The sequence below is a fragment of the Cryptotermes secundus genome, unplaced genomic scaffold (assembly GCF_002891405.2).
Source record: "Cryptotermes secundus unplaced genomic scaffold, Csec_1.0 scaffold191, whole genome shotgun sequence".
In the NCBI taxonomy this organism is placed as follows: domain Eukaryota; kingdom Metazoa; phylum Arthropoda; class Insecta; order Blattodea; family Kalotermitidae; genus Cryptotermes; species Cryptotermes secundus.
This window is the reverse complement of record NW_019718272.1, coordinates 427,216-449,165: the sequence shown is the minus strand read 5'-3', so window position 1 is coordinate 449,165 and position 21,950 is coordinate 427,216. Positions and strand designations below refer to the sequence as shown.

Sequence of the window (21,950 nt, the reverse complement as noted above, 5' to 3'; positions counted from 1 at the left end):
GATAATTAAGTTATAGCTGCTAGTCCAGTTTGCTGTTGTTCCTGTAAAGGGGCTTGCTTGCATACAGTAACAGAAAATAGAACAATATATTTACATTAAAAAAGCATTTAATTTATCATTCAAAAAGGATAAACCTTCAGTTAAGCTTATGAACTGTGAATCTCAAATCCTATCTTCCATCTTTCCATCCCGTCAAATTATGAACTCTTAAATTTGCCGAAACCTAAACGCCCGTCTGAGTCAACTCCATCTTCTTGTCCCAGTCAGGAATGTCGGCAGCCCAGCAGTTGATCCGTGCGCATATTACAGGAGCTAGAACCCAGGGATGCCTCTCTCTGAGTTGCTTGCTTAAATATTTGTATGCTTTAGTTCGTGGGAGCGAATGCTAGGAAGAGATGAACTTCTCCCCATCAATGTGTAAGTTTAAACAGTGTGGGGATAAACCGCCCTCATTTCTGGTTTTATTCCTATATTTTACATCTACTTCTGTCACTGACCTTAATGTAGTTATGCTGTGACGGTTTTAATAAAGAAGTTATACGTAACATTAGCGTAACTTACATTTAACACAGTCCAGAGCCATATAAATAGTGCCTTACCTCGTGTTAGGGATTGCATGATATGAACCACATAGGATCGAACACATTAACCACGTTAGGTGTCACGGCTTGGAGACAAGTGACACTTGTGTTTAGTCCTCGGGGACGTAGCTTGGAAATGGCAGCATCCGAGATGAACATTGTCACGTCTTGAGACAGACTGTCTGCTTAATATGACATGGCGTACATAATGAGGTGTCTTTAAGCTGCAAGTGCGTGTTTGTTCAATATTAACAGTTCGTGTTAGTGCATAAAATTTAAAGTAAGCACACAAGATTCGGAGCGACGCATAGCAGTTCAGTCCGACGCTGCATTATTCATGTATCAGCCAGTGATGTTGACTTCCAAGTTTCTGCACGGCGTTTACTTAGAATAAACTGGTACATTTTTCATATCCGTATGCTTAGTGCGCCTCGTTTATAGTCTTCTTTTGAGTGAAGTTTATGTGATTGGAGTCTTATCATTTTTATTACATATATCCATTTCGTTTGTTTGTTTGTTTATGTATTTATTTATTTAACTGCTGATCACAGTGGCTGCGCGGTCTACGACATAAACTGTCTTCGCACCCTCAAACACTGGGATCGTTGTTTCGAGTCCCGCTTGAGGCATGGATATCTGTGTGCGTTTATTCAGTGTTTGTGCTGTCCTGTGTGCTTTGCGGCGGGTTGATCCCCCGGTAGAGGAGTCGTGCCGACTGTGTAAAGATCAAGAAACCGAAAAACCAGCCAAGGCCTATGAAAGGGTTGTAGAGCCATAGATAGATTTATTTAACTGCGCTTTTTCAACTGCAAATTTTCTCCAGAATTAATTTTGCTCTTTAAGCAACTTATTATGCGCATTAACTGTACAGGAAATGGGAACTGAAACATTTTTATATCCTACTGCTGCAGGACACAGTTCTTCAACCTACTCAGTGGCTAATGGTTTTACCTTTCTCTCTCTATTTTTTTTTTTTGAAAATTCTACGAGTAATTTAGAAGTGCATTGTTAGATAGTGACTTGAGAACGGGAGTGCAAGTGGGAAATAATGGTGTACTAAATACATACCTTTTAGAATAACTCATTTTAGTGCCGTTTTAGCACTAACCTAGAAACGATACTCGAGAGAGTCCACATTGCAAAATGGTCTCCACTTCTCCGAGAACATCGTAAAGATAAACATAAAGATTTTGCAAAGTAATGTCATTGTTAGTAGAGAGCAATGAAAGGAAAATGTTGATCACCTAATAAAACGGTTGATGTTCGAAAAACGAGTATGGGAAATTGAAGGATATGAGCGGAAGCATGACACAAACAACATTTCATAAAAGGAGGAATTTTCTGAACAGGGAAGTAATTGCGCTGGACTTGGAACAATCTTCGAAATCGCCCGAGGGAGAGAAAATATTATATTTTTTTGTCCCTTTATTGTATCTTGATAGAAATCCTTTCAAGAGTAACAAATGCATCAAAAACAACTCAAGGAAAAATTTACATGCTACGTAGATATTTGTCTTGTACCGTTCAAAACACAGGCATGGAGATTGTTTAGAGATGTTCCATGCCTTCCCGTTTTATGATCTTGAGGAAAAATTACGTCGTACGTTCCCTTGCATCTAAATCCACTCTTTACCTGTTCAGAGAACATACATATAGGGAGAACTCTTGCAGATATGGATGTGTTAAGAAGCAGCTTTTGCATGGCAGTATGAACAACTTCATTTAATTTTGATTACCCATTTGGCAGCAGAACGCTTAATTATTTCGCAAGGTAAATAACATTGTTCTTTATTAAGATTGAGAGAGAGAAGGGAAATTTAATGCATGTTTCTGTCTTACTCAACTTCTGCTACTGTTAGACATGCTCGAAATACATATTCAGACACAACGACGGCTGAAACGCGCAATAAGAACAAAGTGGCGTATAGAACAGAATGAAGTTAATATTTACAATGAATTTTGCGAGATAACTTTAGTAATAGAGGAGATGGGATAGCGCAGACGGTATAGTGACTAGCTACGGGCTAGACGACGGAGAGGTCGGTGTTCGAGTTCCTGTAGGGTCAGGAATTTTCTCTTTACCACGTTGTGCAAACCTGCTCTGGGGTCCACCCAACCTCCTAACCAGTGGGTAATGGGGGCTCTTTCCCCGGGGGTAAAGCGGCTCTGAGCGTGAAGCTGACCACTTACCTACAGCTAGTGCCGATATGAAGAAAGGGTGTATCTCTACATCCACTCCCTCATAGGCCTTCATGGCGTAGTGCTTAATTAGTCAAGCACAGGGACAAATGTACTTTTCTCCTTAACCTTAGTAATAGAAGCAATACTGTTAACTGAAAGAAAAGTATTCTGTGGTGTGTTTTCTAATTATATGCATTTATTAATGATAGCTGTTTAAGGATTACATGAGAGGAGACACTTATGTAGAACGATCAACTCAATAAATTAAAATAAAGGAAGGTGATCCGGGAAGAATTTTGCAATTTAGGCTGAAGTTAATATGTTGCATACATAGTATCAAATAATTTATTTCATATCTCTTCATTATAAATTTGGATCAAATACTAACTTACTAGCAGCATTTTTTCTTTATTTATCATGGTATCCATTTAAATTCGTTAAAGTAAGATCAGGTTCGCAATAGCAGCGCTGCCAACGGATATTTGGAGGTCGCTATGATCTCTTAATGGGACTTAGCCCCAGTGGGCCTAGGCCTACCTCCATGAACTTCTAGGTTCACTTCGGTTTTTCCAGATCTTACACTTTCGGTAAGAGTCCTTGGGCGGGTAATCAGCTCGTCGCAAAGCCTCTACCTGTAGACAAACACAGAAAAACGCACACACACAAACTAAACATCCATCCCCTGAGTGGAATTCGAACCCACGATCCCGGTTTCCAAGCGAACGAAGACAGTACATGTCTTAAACCGGTAGGCTACCGTGACCGGCTTTAGGGGACGTTTATCATAATTATTTTCCGCAGGTGCGCGTATTTCGTAGAAAGGCAACCTACTTTTCTGAGTAACACATTTCTTATATCTTCAAGATCGAAAAATAAGTCAAGTCAGGAACCAGCATGTAGTGGATATGTTACTCCAAAACGTCAGTTGCCTTTCTCCAAACTACATGGCGATATATCCCAGAAAATATACATTTTTGTAGTCACAGTTCTAAGAATATCAATTCCGAAACAAATGTTTGTTCACATTTTTATATGAAAGCAAATATTCATAGTATCGTCTTTCCAGATTCTTTGAAATCGCCGTAACGGATTCACATAGCAGCCCGGAAAATGGGCTAACTTCACAGAATTGAATTTACCTCGTAGTCCTTTATCAGTCTGCACGTTGTTCATTTCTATATGGATCATCTGAGTCCTCTCAACACCAAAGGCGAAAGGAGAAATCAACAGGTGAATTTCCTTTTCTAGTTTCCTGAAATATTTAAATCGTCTACAAAATCCCATGCCATCATACAGGGGCCCACCTATGTTCTTCGAAGTGCAGTGAATTCTGTAAATTTATTTGTTCTTAACTTTTTCTAGAAACAAGAACAGATTCGAATAATATTCTCTTCTGGAATGTAAAGCCATATAGTCCAGTGAACGTAACCCGACATTTTAGAGTAACATGTTGACTTCAACAGAAACAGTTCCCTTTTGAAAGCCTGTTTCGCTAAAGTATAATTCGGGCGTAAGGAGGAGTTTTCCCGAAGGATCACATGTAGTTCTTTTTAGGTTTTCCGGAACGCCAACCAGGAATGCCAGGTTGGCTTTAATTTAATTGTGGGAATTTTATATTTTGTCTTTCGTGGTTAGGAATATAAGAATTTCTTATTGCATGTCCCAGACTTTCTCGAAGAGTTCGTGTAACTTCAGCCATCGAACATGGAAGAAGAATAGTGCACAAGTACAGTATACCATAATCCGGAGTAACTGGGAAGGGGGGGGGATGTCGTTCGAATTAAGCGACAATTCGGATCAGTGAAGCAAAAAAAGAAAAAAAAATTAATGATATGATTAGTGCTGATGAAAATAAATAAAAATATTTCTGTAGAATCAATTAAAAACTATAAAAAGACAGTACATTTATTCATCGATAGAAGACCCAGAAGCCTTTCTGAACTTAATAATGTAGGTTTAATGAAAGTATAATCTTTTTTCTATATAGTCAAGTTACTCATCTATCTTCCTAAATACATTGTGTCTTTTAAAGTATGTACTCTACTCTGGACAGCATTTTTCGTTTTCACATTTCGATCCGGATTATCCGACATCCGGATTAATCGTAGCCATATTAGTGAGGATTTTGTGTAATGCATCAGAATCTAGTGGCAGAGATGTTAAATGTTTGTCGCTCAGACCTCTTGCTCGTATGTTATTCATAGGTTTCACTACTCTGCATGTTGCACGGTCCATATTTAAAAGTTTCGCACAGTGCCGCCTGGCGAATATTGTAGTGAAAACATCTTTTCAAGATTAGGATACACTTCATGTATGTTACGTCACATTTTATTCAAAACATGTGTTTCTTACCTGTCAAATTTTTTATCATTCTATATTCATACCGATTAAGCCTTTCTGCCTTAACTCAAATCCTTCAAGGGTTATTGGCAGCCTTTCATACGAGCCCTCACTAGTTACTGCGTCTTTCATAGCTTTAAAGGAAGTAATTTAGTAAAGAGGTCAAACTTGCCATTGGTACCTCTTGTAAATATCAGCAATTAAGCTGTGCTACAGAGAAACGCATGACTATCTGAGGAGAATCACTCAGCTTCACAAACAAATCATTGTTAATTTCATCCGCACAACGTACAACTCTTCTAGAACATTTTGTATTTTCAGTCCTATTATTTCTTTTTTGGGCATAGTGCTTTACGTACATTTACCATTCACTGTTTAATATACTTTGTTCTAAAAGGGTTCGTTGTATTTAGCTCTGTTACATATTACCAAAGAAATTTTTGGACTTCTCTTGCAACGGCCAGTAGGTAGGAGACGTCTTCCATACATAAATGCATAAGCCAGCAAATAGACTAATTATTAGTATGTATATACATAATGGCTCTATCACATGTGGATGCTGGTAAAAATAATTCTACTGTAGCCCTGCCAGTCGTAAAAGGCGACAAAATGGGAACCCGTTGCCTAGGGGTATAACTGGGCCACCCTGTCACTGGAGGACATAAATGCAGAGACCGGGTCCTCCAGACTGCGGGTTGGACGCAAGGCTGACGACCTTGCTCTGTAAAAAAATTATTCTTGTAAAATCCAAAGGAGTGGAGACCGGATCAAATAGGGCAGAATTTTGTAAGGAAGGCTCAACAAGTGCTGTTTTTCCGATGAGTGTGATGGTGATGATGACGATATAGAGGCTATAACTGTATTCAATTTTGCGGTGATGCTGAATTCATATTTGAAGAATATCCGTATTCGGATAGAAAAATTATATTGATCAAAACTGGCATGCCCTATATAATGTTTCAGCTGCAAAAGATGTGTTATCAAATGAGAATAAATTACCGTAAATTATGAGTATATAGCAAAGAATTAATCGATAGAATGCTATTTGATAACGCTGTTCTGTCATTTCCTTGGCGCGAGCGAGGACGATCTCGTAAAATTCTTGAACAGTGACTGGCGGTTCAGGTTCGAACACGGTATCATCTAAACAAACGTGAGAGTTGCTTCTGAACTACGCCATGGGGGATTTACAGGATGCCTATGTTCGTCAGTGGAAGGTTATGACGCAGGAATAGCGCATCTCTTTCTCTCGCTTTCTTTCTAGGCCAATAGAAACAATTTGTACAACAGTGAGTGGAAGCTCTGGAATTACGAAATTTTAGATTGCCATGGCAACGGATTTTCGAGCGTTGCATGAACGTCAGTACGTAATATAGTAGGGCAGGAGTGAAGACGTAGTCTTGTGCTTCTAATGAGGGATGACTCTCTCTGGAATCAGCCTATAAGAAACAGGATTCCTAAGTTATTATTTTCAGTTTACGGTTGAGTTTACCTGTTTGAGTAAACTCTATCCGTATATGCCTCCTCTTAATGTCAAGTGTATTTAGTAACAAAATAATGGTATAGTTTATATTTAATATGTATGTCTGATATCTTTAGTCATCTCGATACTGCTTCCTACAAGGAAATAAACATAACTCTGTTAGATGCAACTTGAAACTCAACTGGGAAGTATATTTCCATAGAAGGCCTGCATAACTTGGCGTCTAAATTTCTTTAAATTGTACCAGAAAACTAATAGGAACTACTTTATTTATATGGTCAACTTACTTACTGATGGAGCTGAGCCCTTCTGGAGGAGCTGCCAATTCTGCAGCTACTCAAGAATTTTCCAGCATTTTATGGAACCCAAAGGTTCATTACCGTGTTCAAAAGAGCCCTCCACTGGTCCCTGTCCTGAGCCAGATCAATCCAATCCATCCCATCCCATCCTGTCTCCCTAAGATCCATTTTAATATTATCCACACACCTACGCCTTGGTCTTCCCAATGGTTTCTTTCCTTCTGGCTTACCCAGCAATATCCTATGCGCATTCTTCGTTACCCCGTTCGTACTAGATATGGTCAACATCATCATTTTATTTTATACGTTCTTATTAACGATTTAAAGATCGAATGTATTCTAAATAATATATAAAAATTCAGTTCGTACCTCATAGGAAACATATTATGCTTCTAAATTATAGAATAATTATTAGCACCGTCCAGTGTGATCCAGTTGTACATATTTATTGCCTTTACGTGTTTCGGCCAGCTGACCATCTTCAGAAGATAAACATGTTCAAGAAATACTATTAGAAACTCCTAATACACACTTAGAAGTTTTTTATATAAAACTTTATTTACAATTNCAGAATTCTGTTTTAACGGAGTAGGCACAAGGACACCACCCATATAATATCTTAAATATTAAATATTAATAATATTTTAATCTAAATAATAGTAAATAACTCCTTATATAAAACTTGTAAGTATATATACGAACTTTGTTATAGTAGTTGCTGAACATGTTGATCTTATGCCTTTTGAAGATGGACAGCTGACCGAAACACGTAAAGGCAATAAATATCTACATATTGAATCACACTGGACGGAGTTAATAGTTATTCTGTTATTTAGTTTACTAATGTGACGGACCAGAATGAATGGAGTTAAGTATAATATGTCTCCGCTACAGAAACCATCCGGTTATTGTTGTTTAGGACAGAAACCTCTGCTTCTTGTGAGAATCATATGGTACGCACAAATACACTCAGTGGATAGAATACAGAGATGTGGTATGTTAAAGCAAGTGGTACATATAGTAACCACTGAGCTTTAATGTGTTAATGCAATGCAGTGTTACTCTTTCCGAAATTTTCTGAGTTTTTGATGCAGTGCAAAGAGAAAGGGCGTTGTAACTGAAATGTCCATAGAGCGCATCGCTGTTTACTGCAACAAACCTCTCAACTTTGTTTCTTCCAAATAATCCTATTCCATGTTTTTTATATTTCGACTAATGAGGAATATATTTATCTAGAATCAGATAACTGCAACAAATGGGATTCCTGATTTTAGCGAGTTGTTCTCTGGCACATGTGTAGCATAAATGTCCTCTTAGCGGTTTCAGTATTGTAATCACTCTTATCCTACTAGTTTAAACTAGAAACATTCAGGATTCAGCTACAAGCATACCACGCGTAGTCTGCCCAAACGATGGATTATGTAGAACGCCTGTAGCAGAAGCGATTAGACTTCCATTGTAACTGGGCTGCTGAAGAGGTTGCCGCACGTATAAGGCGAACAGAAATACGAATAGCAGCAGGAGAACCGTTTGCTGCCTTAGGAATAGTGTGACTTACCTAAATGAATAACAAAATGCAGCCTTTCAAAGCTCGGTGGTAGCTATATTTACCACACACAGAATGTATTTGGTGGCTTCACTGTCTTTTAGAATAAACATTGATTATTTCCTTAAACTCGTACAACAACTGACATTTCGGAGGAAGCTGCAACCTGTTTTCACGTTGGTATCTTACTCGGCTTATTCTTCAACTCTGACCCTGAAGATGGAGACGAAATATTCATCCGAGACGTCGGTTGATATTCAACGAACTACACTACGTTATATTTCAAAAGACAATGCCCTTCATAACCACCCATTTGGGAGCCTCAATTCCTTCGTAGTGGACGAATTGTACATATTTGTGACGATGAGGTAAGGTGTATTTTCTGAGAGGTGGAAACTGAATATTCGAGTGTTACTGAAATGAACTCAATGTTAAAAGTGTTAAATATGTTTAAGTTTACTGCGAACCCTCACACCCCGTCGTCTCACCTGTCATGTGTCTCAGAAACAACTGTGTCCATTGTCCAGCTAGCCTAGTTCTGTACCACACAACACCCTTACAGTAGAGAATGTCATCTTCTGCGGTCTGGGATGTGGCGAGCGAGGATTGCAGACTGCGACCACATGGTCACGCTGGTTCCTCGCTCACGGAATATTGAGATTTGAGACTTTTACTACGGAAATAATTCATACAAGTTATGGGACCATGTAGCCAAATAGATATAATATACTGCCTCCATCTTCAGGGTATATTTCTACCTTGAAATTTGCGGCAGTGTGTTCCTCCTAAGAATTCTAACTACCAACCGGAATATACAGTATTATAACCCAGAAGACTATAGTATGAAGTTTTATGGATATTTATAACTTTGTTCGGTATCACAGAATGGGGGCCGACAATTATGATTCGTCTTCTTGAAATTCTGGGGGGCACGCGGTAGCGTAGTTGATCGAGGCACTATATTACAAACCGGAAAGTCACGGGATCTAATCCCGATGAGGTTATTGGATTTTTTCATTTTACCTAATCCATCCAGCCGCACTATGGCCCTGGGGTCGACTCAGCCTCTAACAGAAATGAGTACCAAGAATATTTTTGGAATTTCCTTGCGGTAAAGGGCGGCCAGCTGTTAGGGCTGACAACCTTGCCGCCATCTATGAGCCGATTTTCTAGAAAATGTGGGAACCTCGACGTCTCACAATCCTATGGGCCTCCAAGGCCTCTTAGACGAATACCTTTAATTTTTATTTTATTTCTTGAGATTCTGATTTCGAATTTCTGCCCTCAGATTTCATACTAATGTATAATTTTCTGATTTTTTCATTCCCTCTAGAAATATAATGAGCTAACGCCTATAAAGTATACAATTAGAGCTTCAGTCAACGATTTTGTCAATTTATAATTTACAGTCACCTTCCAATTCTGCGACATATGTAAGTCTGTGCAACTGACATAGCGTCATGAAATGAACCAAGAAATGGTTGTATTTGTAAGTGTTCTATTTGATTTGGGGGCACGCGGTAGATCAGTTAGTTGAGACACTATAACACAAGCCGGATAGCCGCGGGTTCGATTCCCGATGAAATCACTGGATTTTTTAATGGACATAATCCTTCCAGCCACACTACAGCCCTGACATCGACTCAGCCTCTAAGAAAAATGAGTACCAGGAATCTTCCTGGGGATAAAGGCGACCGGCGCGTAAGGTTGACAGCCTCACCGCCATCTGTGAACCGATTGTCTAGAAGATACGGGAGCCTCGACGTCTTACAACCCTATGGGACTCCACGGCCTGTTGCAGAGATAGCTTTACTTTCTTTTCTGTTGAATTCACTGACATATATTTCTATATAATTTGCATTGCATTAACAAATTTTGACTACACTAATCCTCAGCAGATAAGTTAGAATTAGTAAATATCAATACTGGAGACTCAAAATATAACACATAAGTAGTTTTATATCGTTAGAAAATGAACGCTGATTTATGAGAAACAGTATAACAGATGTATCTGATTGTTAATATGACGCATGTTTAAGCACAAAAACAAAAGTGAATTGCTGACTGCTCGCCCCTTTGTTGTTTTCTTGTTAGCAACTAATACTGCAGGCCACACTCGAGAATCAATTCCATTCCGTCTATGGCCTTCGTTGCTAGTAGCTTTACATGACTCCTCCAGCCTAGCCCGGGCAGTGGAGCCTGCCGCAGTATAATCACGTCCGCTAACAAATTTTACACTCTATTAGACCTGAAACTATCACGGTTAATAAAAGGTAAATTTGTCTCTGTACTCAGCTAATTACGCACTGCGCCATGAAGTCGTGTGGGGGAATGGATGTGTAGACCCATGTTTTCTTGACCTCGGCACTAGCTGGAGATGAGTGGCCAGCTTCGGGGAAAAAGCCCCCGGCTAGGAGGCTGCATGGGCCCCAAAATCGGTCTGAACTACGTGGAGAAAAGAAAATTCTTGACCCTTACCGGGACTAGAATTCCGACCCCTCAATCGTCCAGCCCGTAGCCAGTTGCTATACCGACTGAGCCATTCCGGCTTATGAATCTGCTAAAATCTTCCCGGCCCATCAGTCATGTCATGATGGAGACTAAGGAGAACTCCGAAACGTCCGTTTTCACTTCAAAATTAACACGGTTGATCACGCGAGAAGATTTTAGCACAAATTCTTTACTCCTTTAAATACTTCGTAATATTATTATACGTGCTTTCAACGTAGCATATTAAATTGGCGTACAATAAACGGTCCCGTTTGGAACATGTCTTATATCCGCAACTATTTAACGGAAATGTGCGAAACTTCTTTCTTCTCGACCCTGAAGGTGGAGGCAGTACGTTTCTCTTAAATATCTATAAACTTGTAGCGACTACGTTGCTTCACATTCCAGAAGATATTGCTGCTCATGTTCAGTGGTTCTCCTGGTGTTGCGATTTGATCTTGTCCTCTTGCAGCATTTTGCTCTTATGCAGAATTCTTCACTAATGGAAGCCTTCATCTGGCAGGAAAATGAAGAAGGGAATTCTCATAATAACGCGCCGCCTTAAGCCGTCATATAAGAACAGAGATGTAATTTGTGACGCTGAAATTTGCATGCTCTTCTCGTTTTCCCTTACAGATCCTCATAAACAGCTTAACTCTTTTTACCACGTAGAATTTGTATGCAAAATATTGAATAATATGGGAATACTTAGTAGTTAATGTGAATACTGACCGAAGACTTGTACATAGTGCAAAAGGAAGAATTTTCAATAACATGCTATATTTGTCATACGTACCCTTAATGAAATGTCAAGCATATTCATAGGTTACAATATCCATCCTCTCGTCAAGAGACGACCGTAGGGACTCAGTTGAAAAGAGAAATCTCTGGTCGTGAGTCTCAAGGGGTTTGGCGCCAAGATGAACGGACTGGAGGTAAACCGCCAGTCGTAAAGTAACTCTGACTTAGACTCTTCAGTGAGAGTGAGCGCCAGGAGTCACTCCCCAGCAGAGAGGGAGTGACCAGCTGTAGTCAGACCCCTCCTCTGTTGGAAGAGGAGGCCCCATTTCAAAACACATAAAAGCCTGGAAAGAACAAAGATATGATTATGGGTCCCGATGGGGCTCGAAACCGAGAAAAACTGTGCTGGCTAGAACCAGCAGTAATTTACTGGACTGGATTGGACTGGACTTAAATAGCTTGAACTGGCTTTTACTTCTATTAGATACACAGATGAATAATGTCGGGAAACTGTGATTAATTTTCACTATTTGTTTTTGAATGAAGTCTACATCATTGCCCAGCGGACGAAGATATTATAATTTGACAAATATTCAGGCAGTGAGGTTTGCTTAACATTTATATCACTTATGAGGTCCTCCAGCCACAAGGCGCTTATATGCGCTTGCAATTTTGACAATTTATGTTTTCCCATTAGGAGGGGAGAGCAAGTCTTTACCACAGGGCTTCTCTAGACGGGCCACCGTATGTCACAGATATGGGGATGACACAACATTACTTGAACTTGTCGCTGGTGTAAAGGATGTAGATTTCTGAGGTATTCGTTCCAGAATTCAAACATGATGTGTTCCTGTGACAGAATGCAGTGCCGTTGCAAAGACGGGAAATGTATTTGTGTCTCCTTGTAATTTGTATTTATGTTCATATTTTCAGAGAAAGAAGTATATTGAATTTTCCGAGCGCTCTTCAGTGTGCGACACTGAGAAAATAAATTGAAGCTTTAAAATATAATACTCCGTTGTTTTGTTCTGTAAGGAGAATTGGTCCGTTAGTATGCAAAGTTGCGTATACTTCTCCGAGTAGGTGGTTAACTGTTCATTAGATCATGCCGTGAGACTGGCTGAAGATTCATAAGAGTACGACTGAGTTAATTGGCGTCGATGTTTTTATTAATCAACGCTCAAACGTATTAAAGAAAAGCAGTGGCACGCACACAGAGAACCTGCACAAAATAACAGGCGAGTTGTGCTGAAAGCAAGAGGTAGCCGCTGCAGCACATATAAGCATAGAGCAAGTATCTCTGTGATTTTGGTTTTTAAATCTAAATTTAAATTTTATATATTAAAGATAAATGAGAATTTAAAATTTTGAACCAATCGACGGATGAATATTCATAAAACACAATTGACAAAATCGACTAGGGGTCCTGGAATATCGGGTGCCGATTGACGACAGAAAATGAACAATTGGAATTCTGGAGTTGAAATATTAGTATTGAGTGCAGTGTGACAGCTACGTGAAGTGAAATACACCTGATGATGGACGATTACGGCCGGAACATGTAGTGTGAAAGGAGGACAAGAAGTACAATAAAGTGTTACATTTACAACGGAGTTTATATTATACATATAGAAGTGTGGAATGTAACAGGATGCTTAAATATAATATAACGAAAAAAGGCTTTATCCCTTCCTTGAATCATATAATTTTCTGTACATATTTAACGCTTTGAAGTTTGCAAGTTAAACGTAGCAGTTTCCAAATAATGTTCCTATGCGTGCCCTATCCTGCGCTTTATTTAAGGACAGCTAACCAATCTTTTGTTTACAGTGCTTAATTGGAAATTTCACGGGGGAATATGCCATAGTAATTTACATTGTTTGCCCACACGCTTCATGTTAAGGAGAAACAGCACAAAGGCAATTTATTACTTGTTTGTTGACGTCTTATGTTGCCGTATTACCTAGTTTGGCCGATACTAGTGATCTTATTTCATGTTCTCTTCTAAAATATTATACCATTTAATCCTCATTTCTATTATATATTGTGGCGTATTTGCCCAAAGCAAGAATTGTAAAGAGAGAGAAACAGCCAGTACTAGGTAACGGCTTCGTAACACACAACACCGGAGAAACTGATGGAAGCGGTGTTTTCTGTGTGAGGCTATATAACGAGGAGTAGCTGCCATTCCTGAGACGGCAGTTAGAAGAGTACCAGGTTGGTATAAAATGGCCTCCAGCCTGCGAGGACGTGAGTCCGTGTACAGAGCATCGTCCAATGTTGGGAGACGTTATCCAGAAGCAGAGTGAAGATCATGACTGGGAACAATGCGCTGTGTGTGATAGTGAAATAACGAGTTGTGCGTCTAAGTGTCTAATCCGATTATCAAGACAAAACCCCGTATATAGTCACATACCACGGGACAAGGTATAGAGTCACATGTTAGAGACTAGACATGAGGTGTGGATTTGTAATTGAATTTATTGATCTGTTAAAAATCGTAACTACAAGTAATTATAACGGTGCTAATTCACGCACTGGACTTTCCTCTACACCACACAGTTTGTCTTTACTAAATGTTGCCTGGTAACGGATCCCAACGATGTCATTTGCTTACGTCCTTACCGGTTGACTACTGTCTCACAGCTAACTAATTCAACTGTCGACTCTCAATTTATGACTGCAACTCACGGCCTTCCATCCATGACTGTCCTGTCACTGACTATTTATAGATCTCAACTGTCAGAGTCACAGTCAGATTTTCTTTATGACTGGCTTTATACCGCCAATCAGTTCGTCTTGGCGCCAAGTCCCCCGAGACTCACGTACAGCAGTTCTTTTCTACTGAACCCTTGCGGTCATAGTCCTTATGTAACATCCTCTCTGACGAGAGGGTATGTCTCTCATTTACAATTGCTTCAGGTTATCGCCAGAGCAGTCATTCTAGGTTCCCAGTCCCGTGGTACTCACGAACATGTTTCACTGTCTCAGCTTCGAGACTCCAAACCTGGAGGGACCGATCTCCTTATTTGTATCGCCAGCAATAGGATGGCTCAGTTATACCCCCAGGCAGTGGGTGCCTCTTCGTGGTAGTGGGCTAGGCATTGTTACGTGTTTACCCAGCCATTACAACTTCGAACTTGAGAATACCGTATTTACGCATGTATAGGCCGCGTGCGTGTATAGGCCGCAGCACAATTTTCAGACAGAAATTATAGAAAAAATAATTTTCTTGGAATATTATTTCAGGAGTAGAACACCCTGTATTACTAATTATGAATATAATTTTTTTAAATGAAGTGTGATTTCGAATATTTCGAATATAAGCCGCACCCCAGTTTTCCTCTTGAATTTTTAGCAAAAAATGTGCGGCCTATACATGCGTAAATACGGTATAATTCATTAATATCGTACTCCAATATTCTTCGGTTTACCATTGGTATAATATATACTGGTGATGCATGATGGTGAATGTAAGCTTAGCAGCCGTCATATCTCGCCTGTTGGTAGTCAAGATACAAGTGATTACGTTTCGAAGTCACAGGTCGTTGAGGACGTCATCAGTACTCGAGTAGAGAGGAGATCACAAAACGGGCTCAGAAGGTTCTGAATTATGATATGATGGGAAGATATATTGTTAAATAATGATAAATTGTCCGTGACCATGTTAGTCATATGGCCTGAGGTTAACTCAGCGGGGATCAGAGGGAAGAAATAATGAGGTTGAGTACATGCGTTGTAGTCAGGCGAAATTCTGCCAGTCTATAGGAAGCGGATTAACCAAACCGGAACACCGGATCGTCTTACCATTACTTTCCATCTCCATTCCAACTGTCCTGTAACCCACAACCACAGAACTAGAATCGGGTGACTGATCGAATGCTCTGCACTAGTCAGAGAGTATAGATAACCCACAACCGATACCATCAGTGTTGTCTGTTGCACGCACAGAAAAGTCGACCCAATTGGAAACTTCAATGAAATTCCCTCTTGTTTACTGCTCAGTGCCTTTCTGAGCCATTTACACGTTTTAGGGGTTGCAGAGTATCCGGGCGACTGTGAGACGTCACGTGATGACAGTCGAAAGAATTTACTTATTGGAAAACAGTTGTACAGTACCTGTAACAGTTGGACAACCATATTGTGACAGCTCTTCCGTTGATATTGATAGGCAGTTTTAGCACACAAAATGATATACCGTATCGAAGGATCAGAAGATTATGTTAAATGGTGAGTTATCAATATTTCGCAGTGCTTTGATATCTGCTTGGTTTTCACAGATTTTGGAACCAGCACCATATGTTTTATTTTAGAGAAACACATTTAAGAAATCTTTAGGAATTAAAGGAGTCATTGATATTTTTTTACTGTATGGGCATAACGCTTTGAGCGAGAGAAAAACAAATGAATTTGCTACCAATTATCCAGTAGAATACCCAATTAGAAAAAGCTCTTCTGGAAAGTTGTTGAACTTTAATTAAACTTGTTGTGTTGCACACAAATTACATTCGGTGAGTAGGTGGCTGCATGCTGCACCACCAATTGGAAAAAAAATGTTGGTTCCTAGTTCGCGGATTTTTCTGACATGAAGATGGAGGCGATACCTTCCTCCGAAACTTGGGTTCACACAATATCTACACGGCTCCACATCCCAGAAGAAGGCATTCTTCGTAGTCACCGCTGTGAAAATGTCATATTACAGAGAGATATTCTGTTTTCATGTTACAATTGTAGTTTCTGTTAGTTTTCTTACTGCAAACCCCGATATTTACGTCATTCATTGCAGTGATTAGGCCACGGCATGGACGACCGATGAATCGAGGATTGGTTCCCGATATGGATAGGGATATTGATCACCGCAGCACCCGGCTATGGGGCTCACCCATCTTCTTTTCCAATCGGTACCGGGGTAAAGTGGGCCGGACTCGAAATTGAACACTTATTTTCTTCTAGTGTCGAGCTTGTAGGCGTACTTTCACTCTCTGATGAGTCCATGGTGTAGTGGTTAAGCACAAGGGCAACTTTACTTTATCTCTTATTGCAAGTACTTTATTACTGTTAAATTTTAAAATTGATTTCAGAAATAATATCCTATGTAGCCGTGACGACGAGAGGGTGTTGTCGTTTTCATTACTTTCAGATATACCATCAAACATATCTAAAACTTTATTCAGAAATCAATCCATCCGAGTTTGATGTTACCTCGTTTAAAACGCGAAGTATAACCACTGTATTTCATACGACACAAATAACTTATTTAGCCGTGAATATTCAAGAGACATCTACATTAAAAAAAAACACATAATTTAGATTCAGATTTAAAAACTAATAAAATTTGTTTCATGTGATGTGGAAGTTGAACTGTGTTGGCCATAACAGTACCCCCGGGCTATAGTTTAGTGTTCAGTAATTTATTCCTTCTCCTATTTTCCAGCACTGTGTCCCCACACGCGTGTCTACATACGTATTTCCTGTTTGCAAGGCTGCTCACTAGCCCCTTGCCACCCTCACAGCTGTTCACATGTAGAGAAGGATTTACTGAGACTTTCGAAAAAATATAATCCCGAGCCACATGCTTTTCACACATTCCTGTATGTTCTCTGTGGAGACGCCTACCACATCAGTTATTTTTTAAAATTGTGGCTACGGGCCCGTTACTGGAAACTCTTCTTTAATTAAATTTATTTCCGAATTTTTCAGAATATTTTTCTTTTGCTGCAGTTAGAATTTGAGACTGAAATTACGTGTAAATGGAACACATCAGCTGTTGGTCTATACTTATGATGTTAATCACGGTTGATAATGTAGATACCATAAAGAGAAAGACACAAACTTTAATTGACGCAAGTATGTATGTTGGTCTAGAAGTAAACACAGAGGAAACGTAAGTATATGTTACTGTCTCGTCACCAAAATGAATGGCAAAATCATAATATACAGATAGGTAACAGATGTTTTGAAAATGTGACAGAGTTCAGATATTTTGGAACGACTGTAACAAATAAAAACCTGATTCAGGAGGAAATTAAGAAGAGATTGAATTTGGGTAATGCTTGCTACCATTCAGTCCAGAACCTTTTGTCTTCTCGTCTGCTGTCCAAAAACATAAAAATTAGAATATACAAAACTATAATTTTGCCTGTGGTTCTGTATGGATGTCAAACTTGGTGTCCGTTATCTTGTCCTATTCTAACCAGAATTGGGAATAACTGAACACTCTTACTTACATTTCGTAAGTTAGTGGAGAGGAAAGGACAACAACGGACAAACTCACAAGGACAAGGGCTGTAGGCGCCTTACGGAGGACACATTGTGTCGCGAACTACCTCTGTACTAAAGGATGTTAACATGTGACATTTGAAGCTCGCATGGCATTGTCTATGAAGATTTCTTTAGATGTGACGTCTGGTTGATCTTAGCCAGTATTTAGAAGGAAACTGGCTCCATCTTGAGGGTAGTACATGAAGACTGGTTACACCAAATGACTGGTAACAATCTACTAGACTACACGGTGTCACATCTCAGAAGACAGTGTATTGCTCGATAAGATTTCATTCGTTTAACACTGATTTAAGTAGCTCCACGAAACTTCTTCAAAGGTTAATAATCACACAGCTCCACCTGTGTGGAACCTGGAGGCCATACCGATTCAAAATAACCGCCGCTCTCAGTATAGCCTTCGACAATAAACTGACTAACCCTTTGGAGCTGAGCCCTTCTTGAGAAGTCGCAAGTCGCTTAGCCATCCAAGAATTTCCCAATATTTTATGGAAATGGAAGATTTATTACCGTGTTCACAAGTAACTTCCACTGGTCCCTGTCCTGAGCCAGATCGGTCCAGAACATACTACCCTAGCCTTTCTTTTTCAAGATCCATTTTAATATTATCCTGCCATCTACGTCTAGACATTCCTAGTTGTCTCTTTCCTTGTGGCTTTCTCGCCAAAATCTCTACATATTCGTTTTTTTCTTCCACAATAAACTATAGTAATTATCTGTAATACAAATATGAAACGGTGAATGTGTAATGGCCCCATTAGTCGGCGTCTCGATATCTTATCTATACTATTTGACTACGAAATGGAATTACTTGACTTTCCTTCATAGTTCTGTGATTAGGTCAATTTAATTTCCTTTATTTCAAATAGAAACTCTTCCCTGTTTTTCGGGAGGAATGATGAAGCAATTAAGAGTTGAAAAGAATTGCTTAAAGGATTGTCCTTCAACCGAAATTAGCTTCCTTATAATGATGCTTGTGGCCGATCACAGTGGCCGCGCCGTCTAAGGCATGAGCTGTCTTCTCTCGCTCGAACGATGGGATCCTGGATTCAAATCCCAGTCTGTGTGTGCTTTTATTCTGTGTTTGTGTTGCTTTGTGGATATAGGGGCCTTGCGACAGGGCTGATCACTCGTTGAAGGGATCCTACTGTCTGCGTAAAAATGATTACGAAAATGAAGAAGAGGCCAGGGCCCAACAAAGGACTGTAGAGTCATTAACGAATGAATGAATGAATGAGCAATGATGCTCGTAGCTTTTTGTGTCGTATGTCATATCATAATATTGCAAACAGATTCTTACATAGAAGACGTGCTACCCTTGCAGCTGTTCTTCGTCTTCTTGATTACAATTCGTGTGTGAAAATGTGATGTAAACTCATAGTTTTCTTCTCCCTTTGATAGTACAATCATATTCTGCCCTCGTGTTCAGTTTAATGAAATCGGTGTTGTAACTGATATTGAAGTTCAACTGTTTCGTACATATTTTCATTGCCCGCACAATCTGACGCTCCTCCAGGTTATATAAAGAAGCTCTCCAGTCTTACGGCATGCGAAGGCAGCGCATGATCTTGATAGAAGCATTCTAATTTTATCATGATTAATGCAGAGCATGAGGCGCCATTCCTCTTCATATCTGAGGGGGTCTGCAAATGGCTTCTATCTTCTCTTTTCAGAGGAAATTATGCATTATGTGTCTGTCTCTTCTCTTTTGCTCTCCTTGTGAAATTATCATTACAGTGACGGGGGTTGGAGCAGAAAACACCCGTCAGGGTTTCTGCGCCCGCTGAATAATGCGAACAAGGTGAATGATTTTGTATGTAGTATGATCTTTTATAATTATGAACATATTGTGACCTGACGCATGAAGGCCGGAAAGTGGAGCCAAAGAAGACGTCCGTTGTTAGGCAACGACTAGATAAACAGATTTCCACGGCAACGGATGCGCAAGCAACAACAGAGGAATTGTTGGGAACCATAATTTGTATTCGGTCTTTGCAAAATGGTTATAAAGAAGAGTTCAATTGAGAATAATCAGTCGCCTCGTGTGGAGGCAGGGTAGAATAACTCCACCGTAGCCCTGCTACTCGTAGAAGGCGACGAAAAGGGAAGTTTCGAGTCTGATACAGTAAAATATGATCACGGGTCCCACGGAACTCGGACCCAAGGATGACTACAGTGACGAGGGCCAGCAGCAATTGTAAACGACAGATCCGTCCTCTCGTCAGAGAGAGTGCCCCACATCAACAAACCCGCGAATGTCTGACAGTAATAAAAATCTGGTCGTAAGTTCCAGATGGGTGCCTTATTCCAAGACAGACTGGCCGACTGACTGTCAGTCATAACGAGAGACTCAGATTCAGAATAGTGGAGTTCCAGAGTTCCAAGTGAGCAGTTAGTCGAGAGTTGAGCGCTGCAAGGAAAGCTGAGAAGATGGCAATACGAGTTGAGTTGGCAGTCGAGCTGTGAAGAGATTTTACGTGTGATCTAGTACAGTGATATTTGGAGTGTGTAAATTCAGTGAGACTGTTGTAGCTGCTGTCCCAAAATCCTTTGCCAGCAAAAACGGCCAGTGGAGATTGTAATAGACTGGGGACGCTAGTGTGTTGTCAGCGAACTATAAAGTGTAGTTCCGAGTGGTGTATGTTTGTGTTAATAAAGACAATTTACCAATCCAAACCGCGTCTAATGTCACACACACTCCTAAATACGTGGCAATATTTTTTGCTGTCATGTATTTTATGCAAGTACTATGCTCTGTATGTATGTATATATATTTGTAAGCTCCCGTCCGTCTGCCTGTCCCACCCTGTTTCTCTCAAACGATGGGCGTGTCGTAGTGAGAAGTGGTAAATGCAAAACATGTCCCTCTGACGAGGTAACCCCGGAGGAATTATTGATTTTTTTACTTCGAAAATTGGGTACAGGGTGTCTAAAAATGTTGAGGCTTGGTATATATAGTATTATCATTCTCTTTCTCCAAAACGCTGCCTCTCAGGAGACAGTGGTTACTATACACCGTATGTTAATATTTCTTCCATTGAATTGTCATTAGAAAAAGAACCGAATTTTCTGTTTTGTTGAAGAGGTACAGCATTAAAAAATAATACGACACAAACTTCCAAACTTTCTTATCATTGTGAATAATTTTACGTTTTGGGTAATTTGGAATAAGCATTTATGCATATATGCGGTGAAGAACTGCTGTTAAGTGTCTCGTGAAGGAAAGTGAAGTGTGCAATATATTATGGCGCGATGTTTTGATTCCTATTTGTGTTGAGATAGGTTAGTTGAGTGCTCCAGTGGCTATAGACAGTGCACTAAAATTACATATAAAATTCCAGAGAAACTGTTTCAGTGCGGGAACACTGCTTTCTTTATATGTTCAGCCCCACAAGATTTGTGTTTTGAACGTCTCGAAGATGTCGTGTATGAGTTCAAGAACCTAATGTCGTTAAATACAAGTACCATTACAAACAACTAGGATAGTTTACGAAATTGTAATGCAGGTTTCTCTTCGCGGGCACATGACTTTTAAATAAATAAAGATGGTATATTTATAACAGATTAATGTGTCTTTTCAAACGTTGAAGTAGGCATGCAGACCAATGAAAATCTTCTTTCTGAATTTTAACCTTTATTCGTGGCTACGCGGATTATGCGTATTTTATTTCAAGTAAAGGATAAGAAGTTTTGGAATACATCAGCCACTGTTCATGCTATTATTTCTCAGACCCTTAAGTAACCAGTTTCTGTAGGTCTACACTGGTAGATTGTGCCCCGTCAATGTCCCTAAGGGTGCCTATTCAGCCTCATATTCACAGTTTAAACTCTCATAGAAATTTTGGCCTATTTTCAGTTATATTTTCATGTAAGGATTTTGAATTAATGCACATGAAAGAACAGAATCCGTTTCAGAGTCAAATATTCGGAAAGATGTTGATTTTGATACGTCATAGAAACCGACCAGTTTGGTTTAGAACTTCCGCTGTAGACATTTGTTAGATATATGG

At 39.7% G+C, this 21,950-nt stretch overlaps 1 protein-coding gene across 3 annotated transcripts in view; it reads left to right on the top strand.

Moving 5' to 3' along the window:
• LOC111873679 overlaps positions 1–21,950 on the top strand; it is a 980,223-nt gene that overhangs the window by 681,813 nt on the left and 276,460 nt on the right. The window contains exon 1 of one of the 3 annotated variants that reach the window (XM_023868704.2): positions 15,801–15,891. The exons of the other annotated variants lie outside the window; for them this stretch is intronic. The gene's annotated coding sequence lies outside the window, so the exon portion shown is untranslated. Of the gene's footprint in view, positions 1–15,800; positions 15,892–21,950 lie in introns of those variants that run through there. 3 annotated transcript variants of the gene reach the window in all.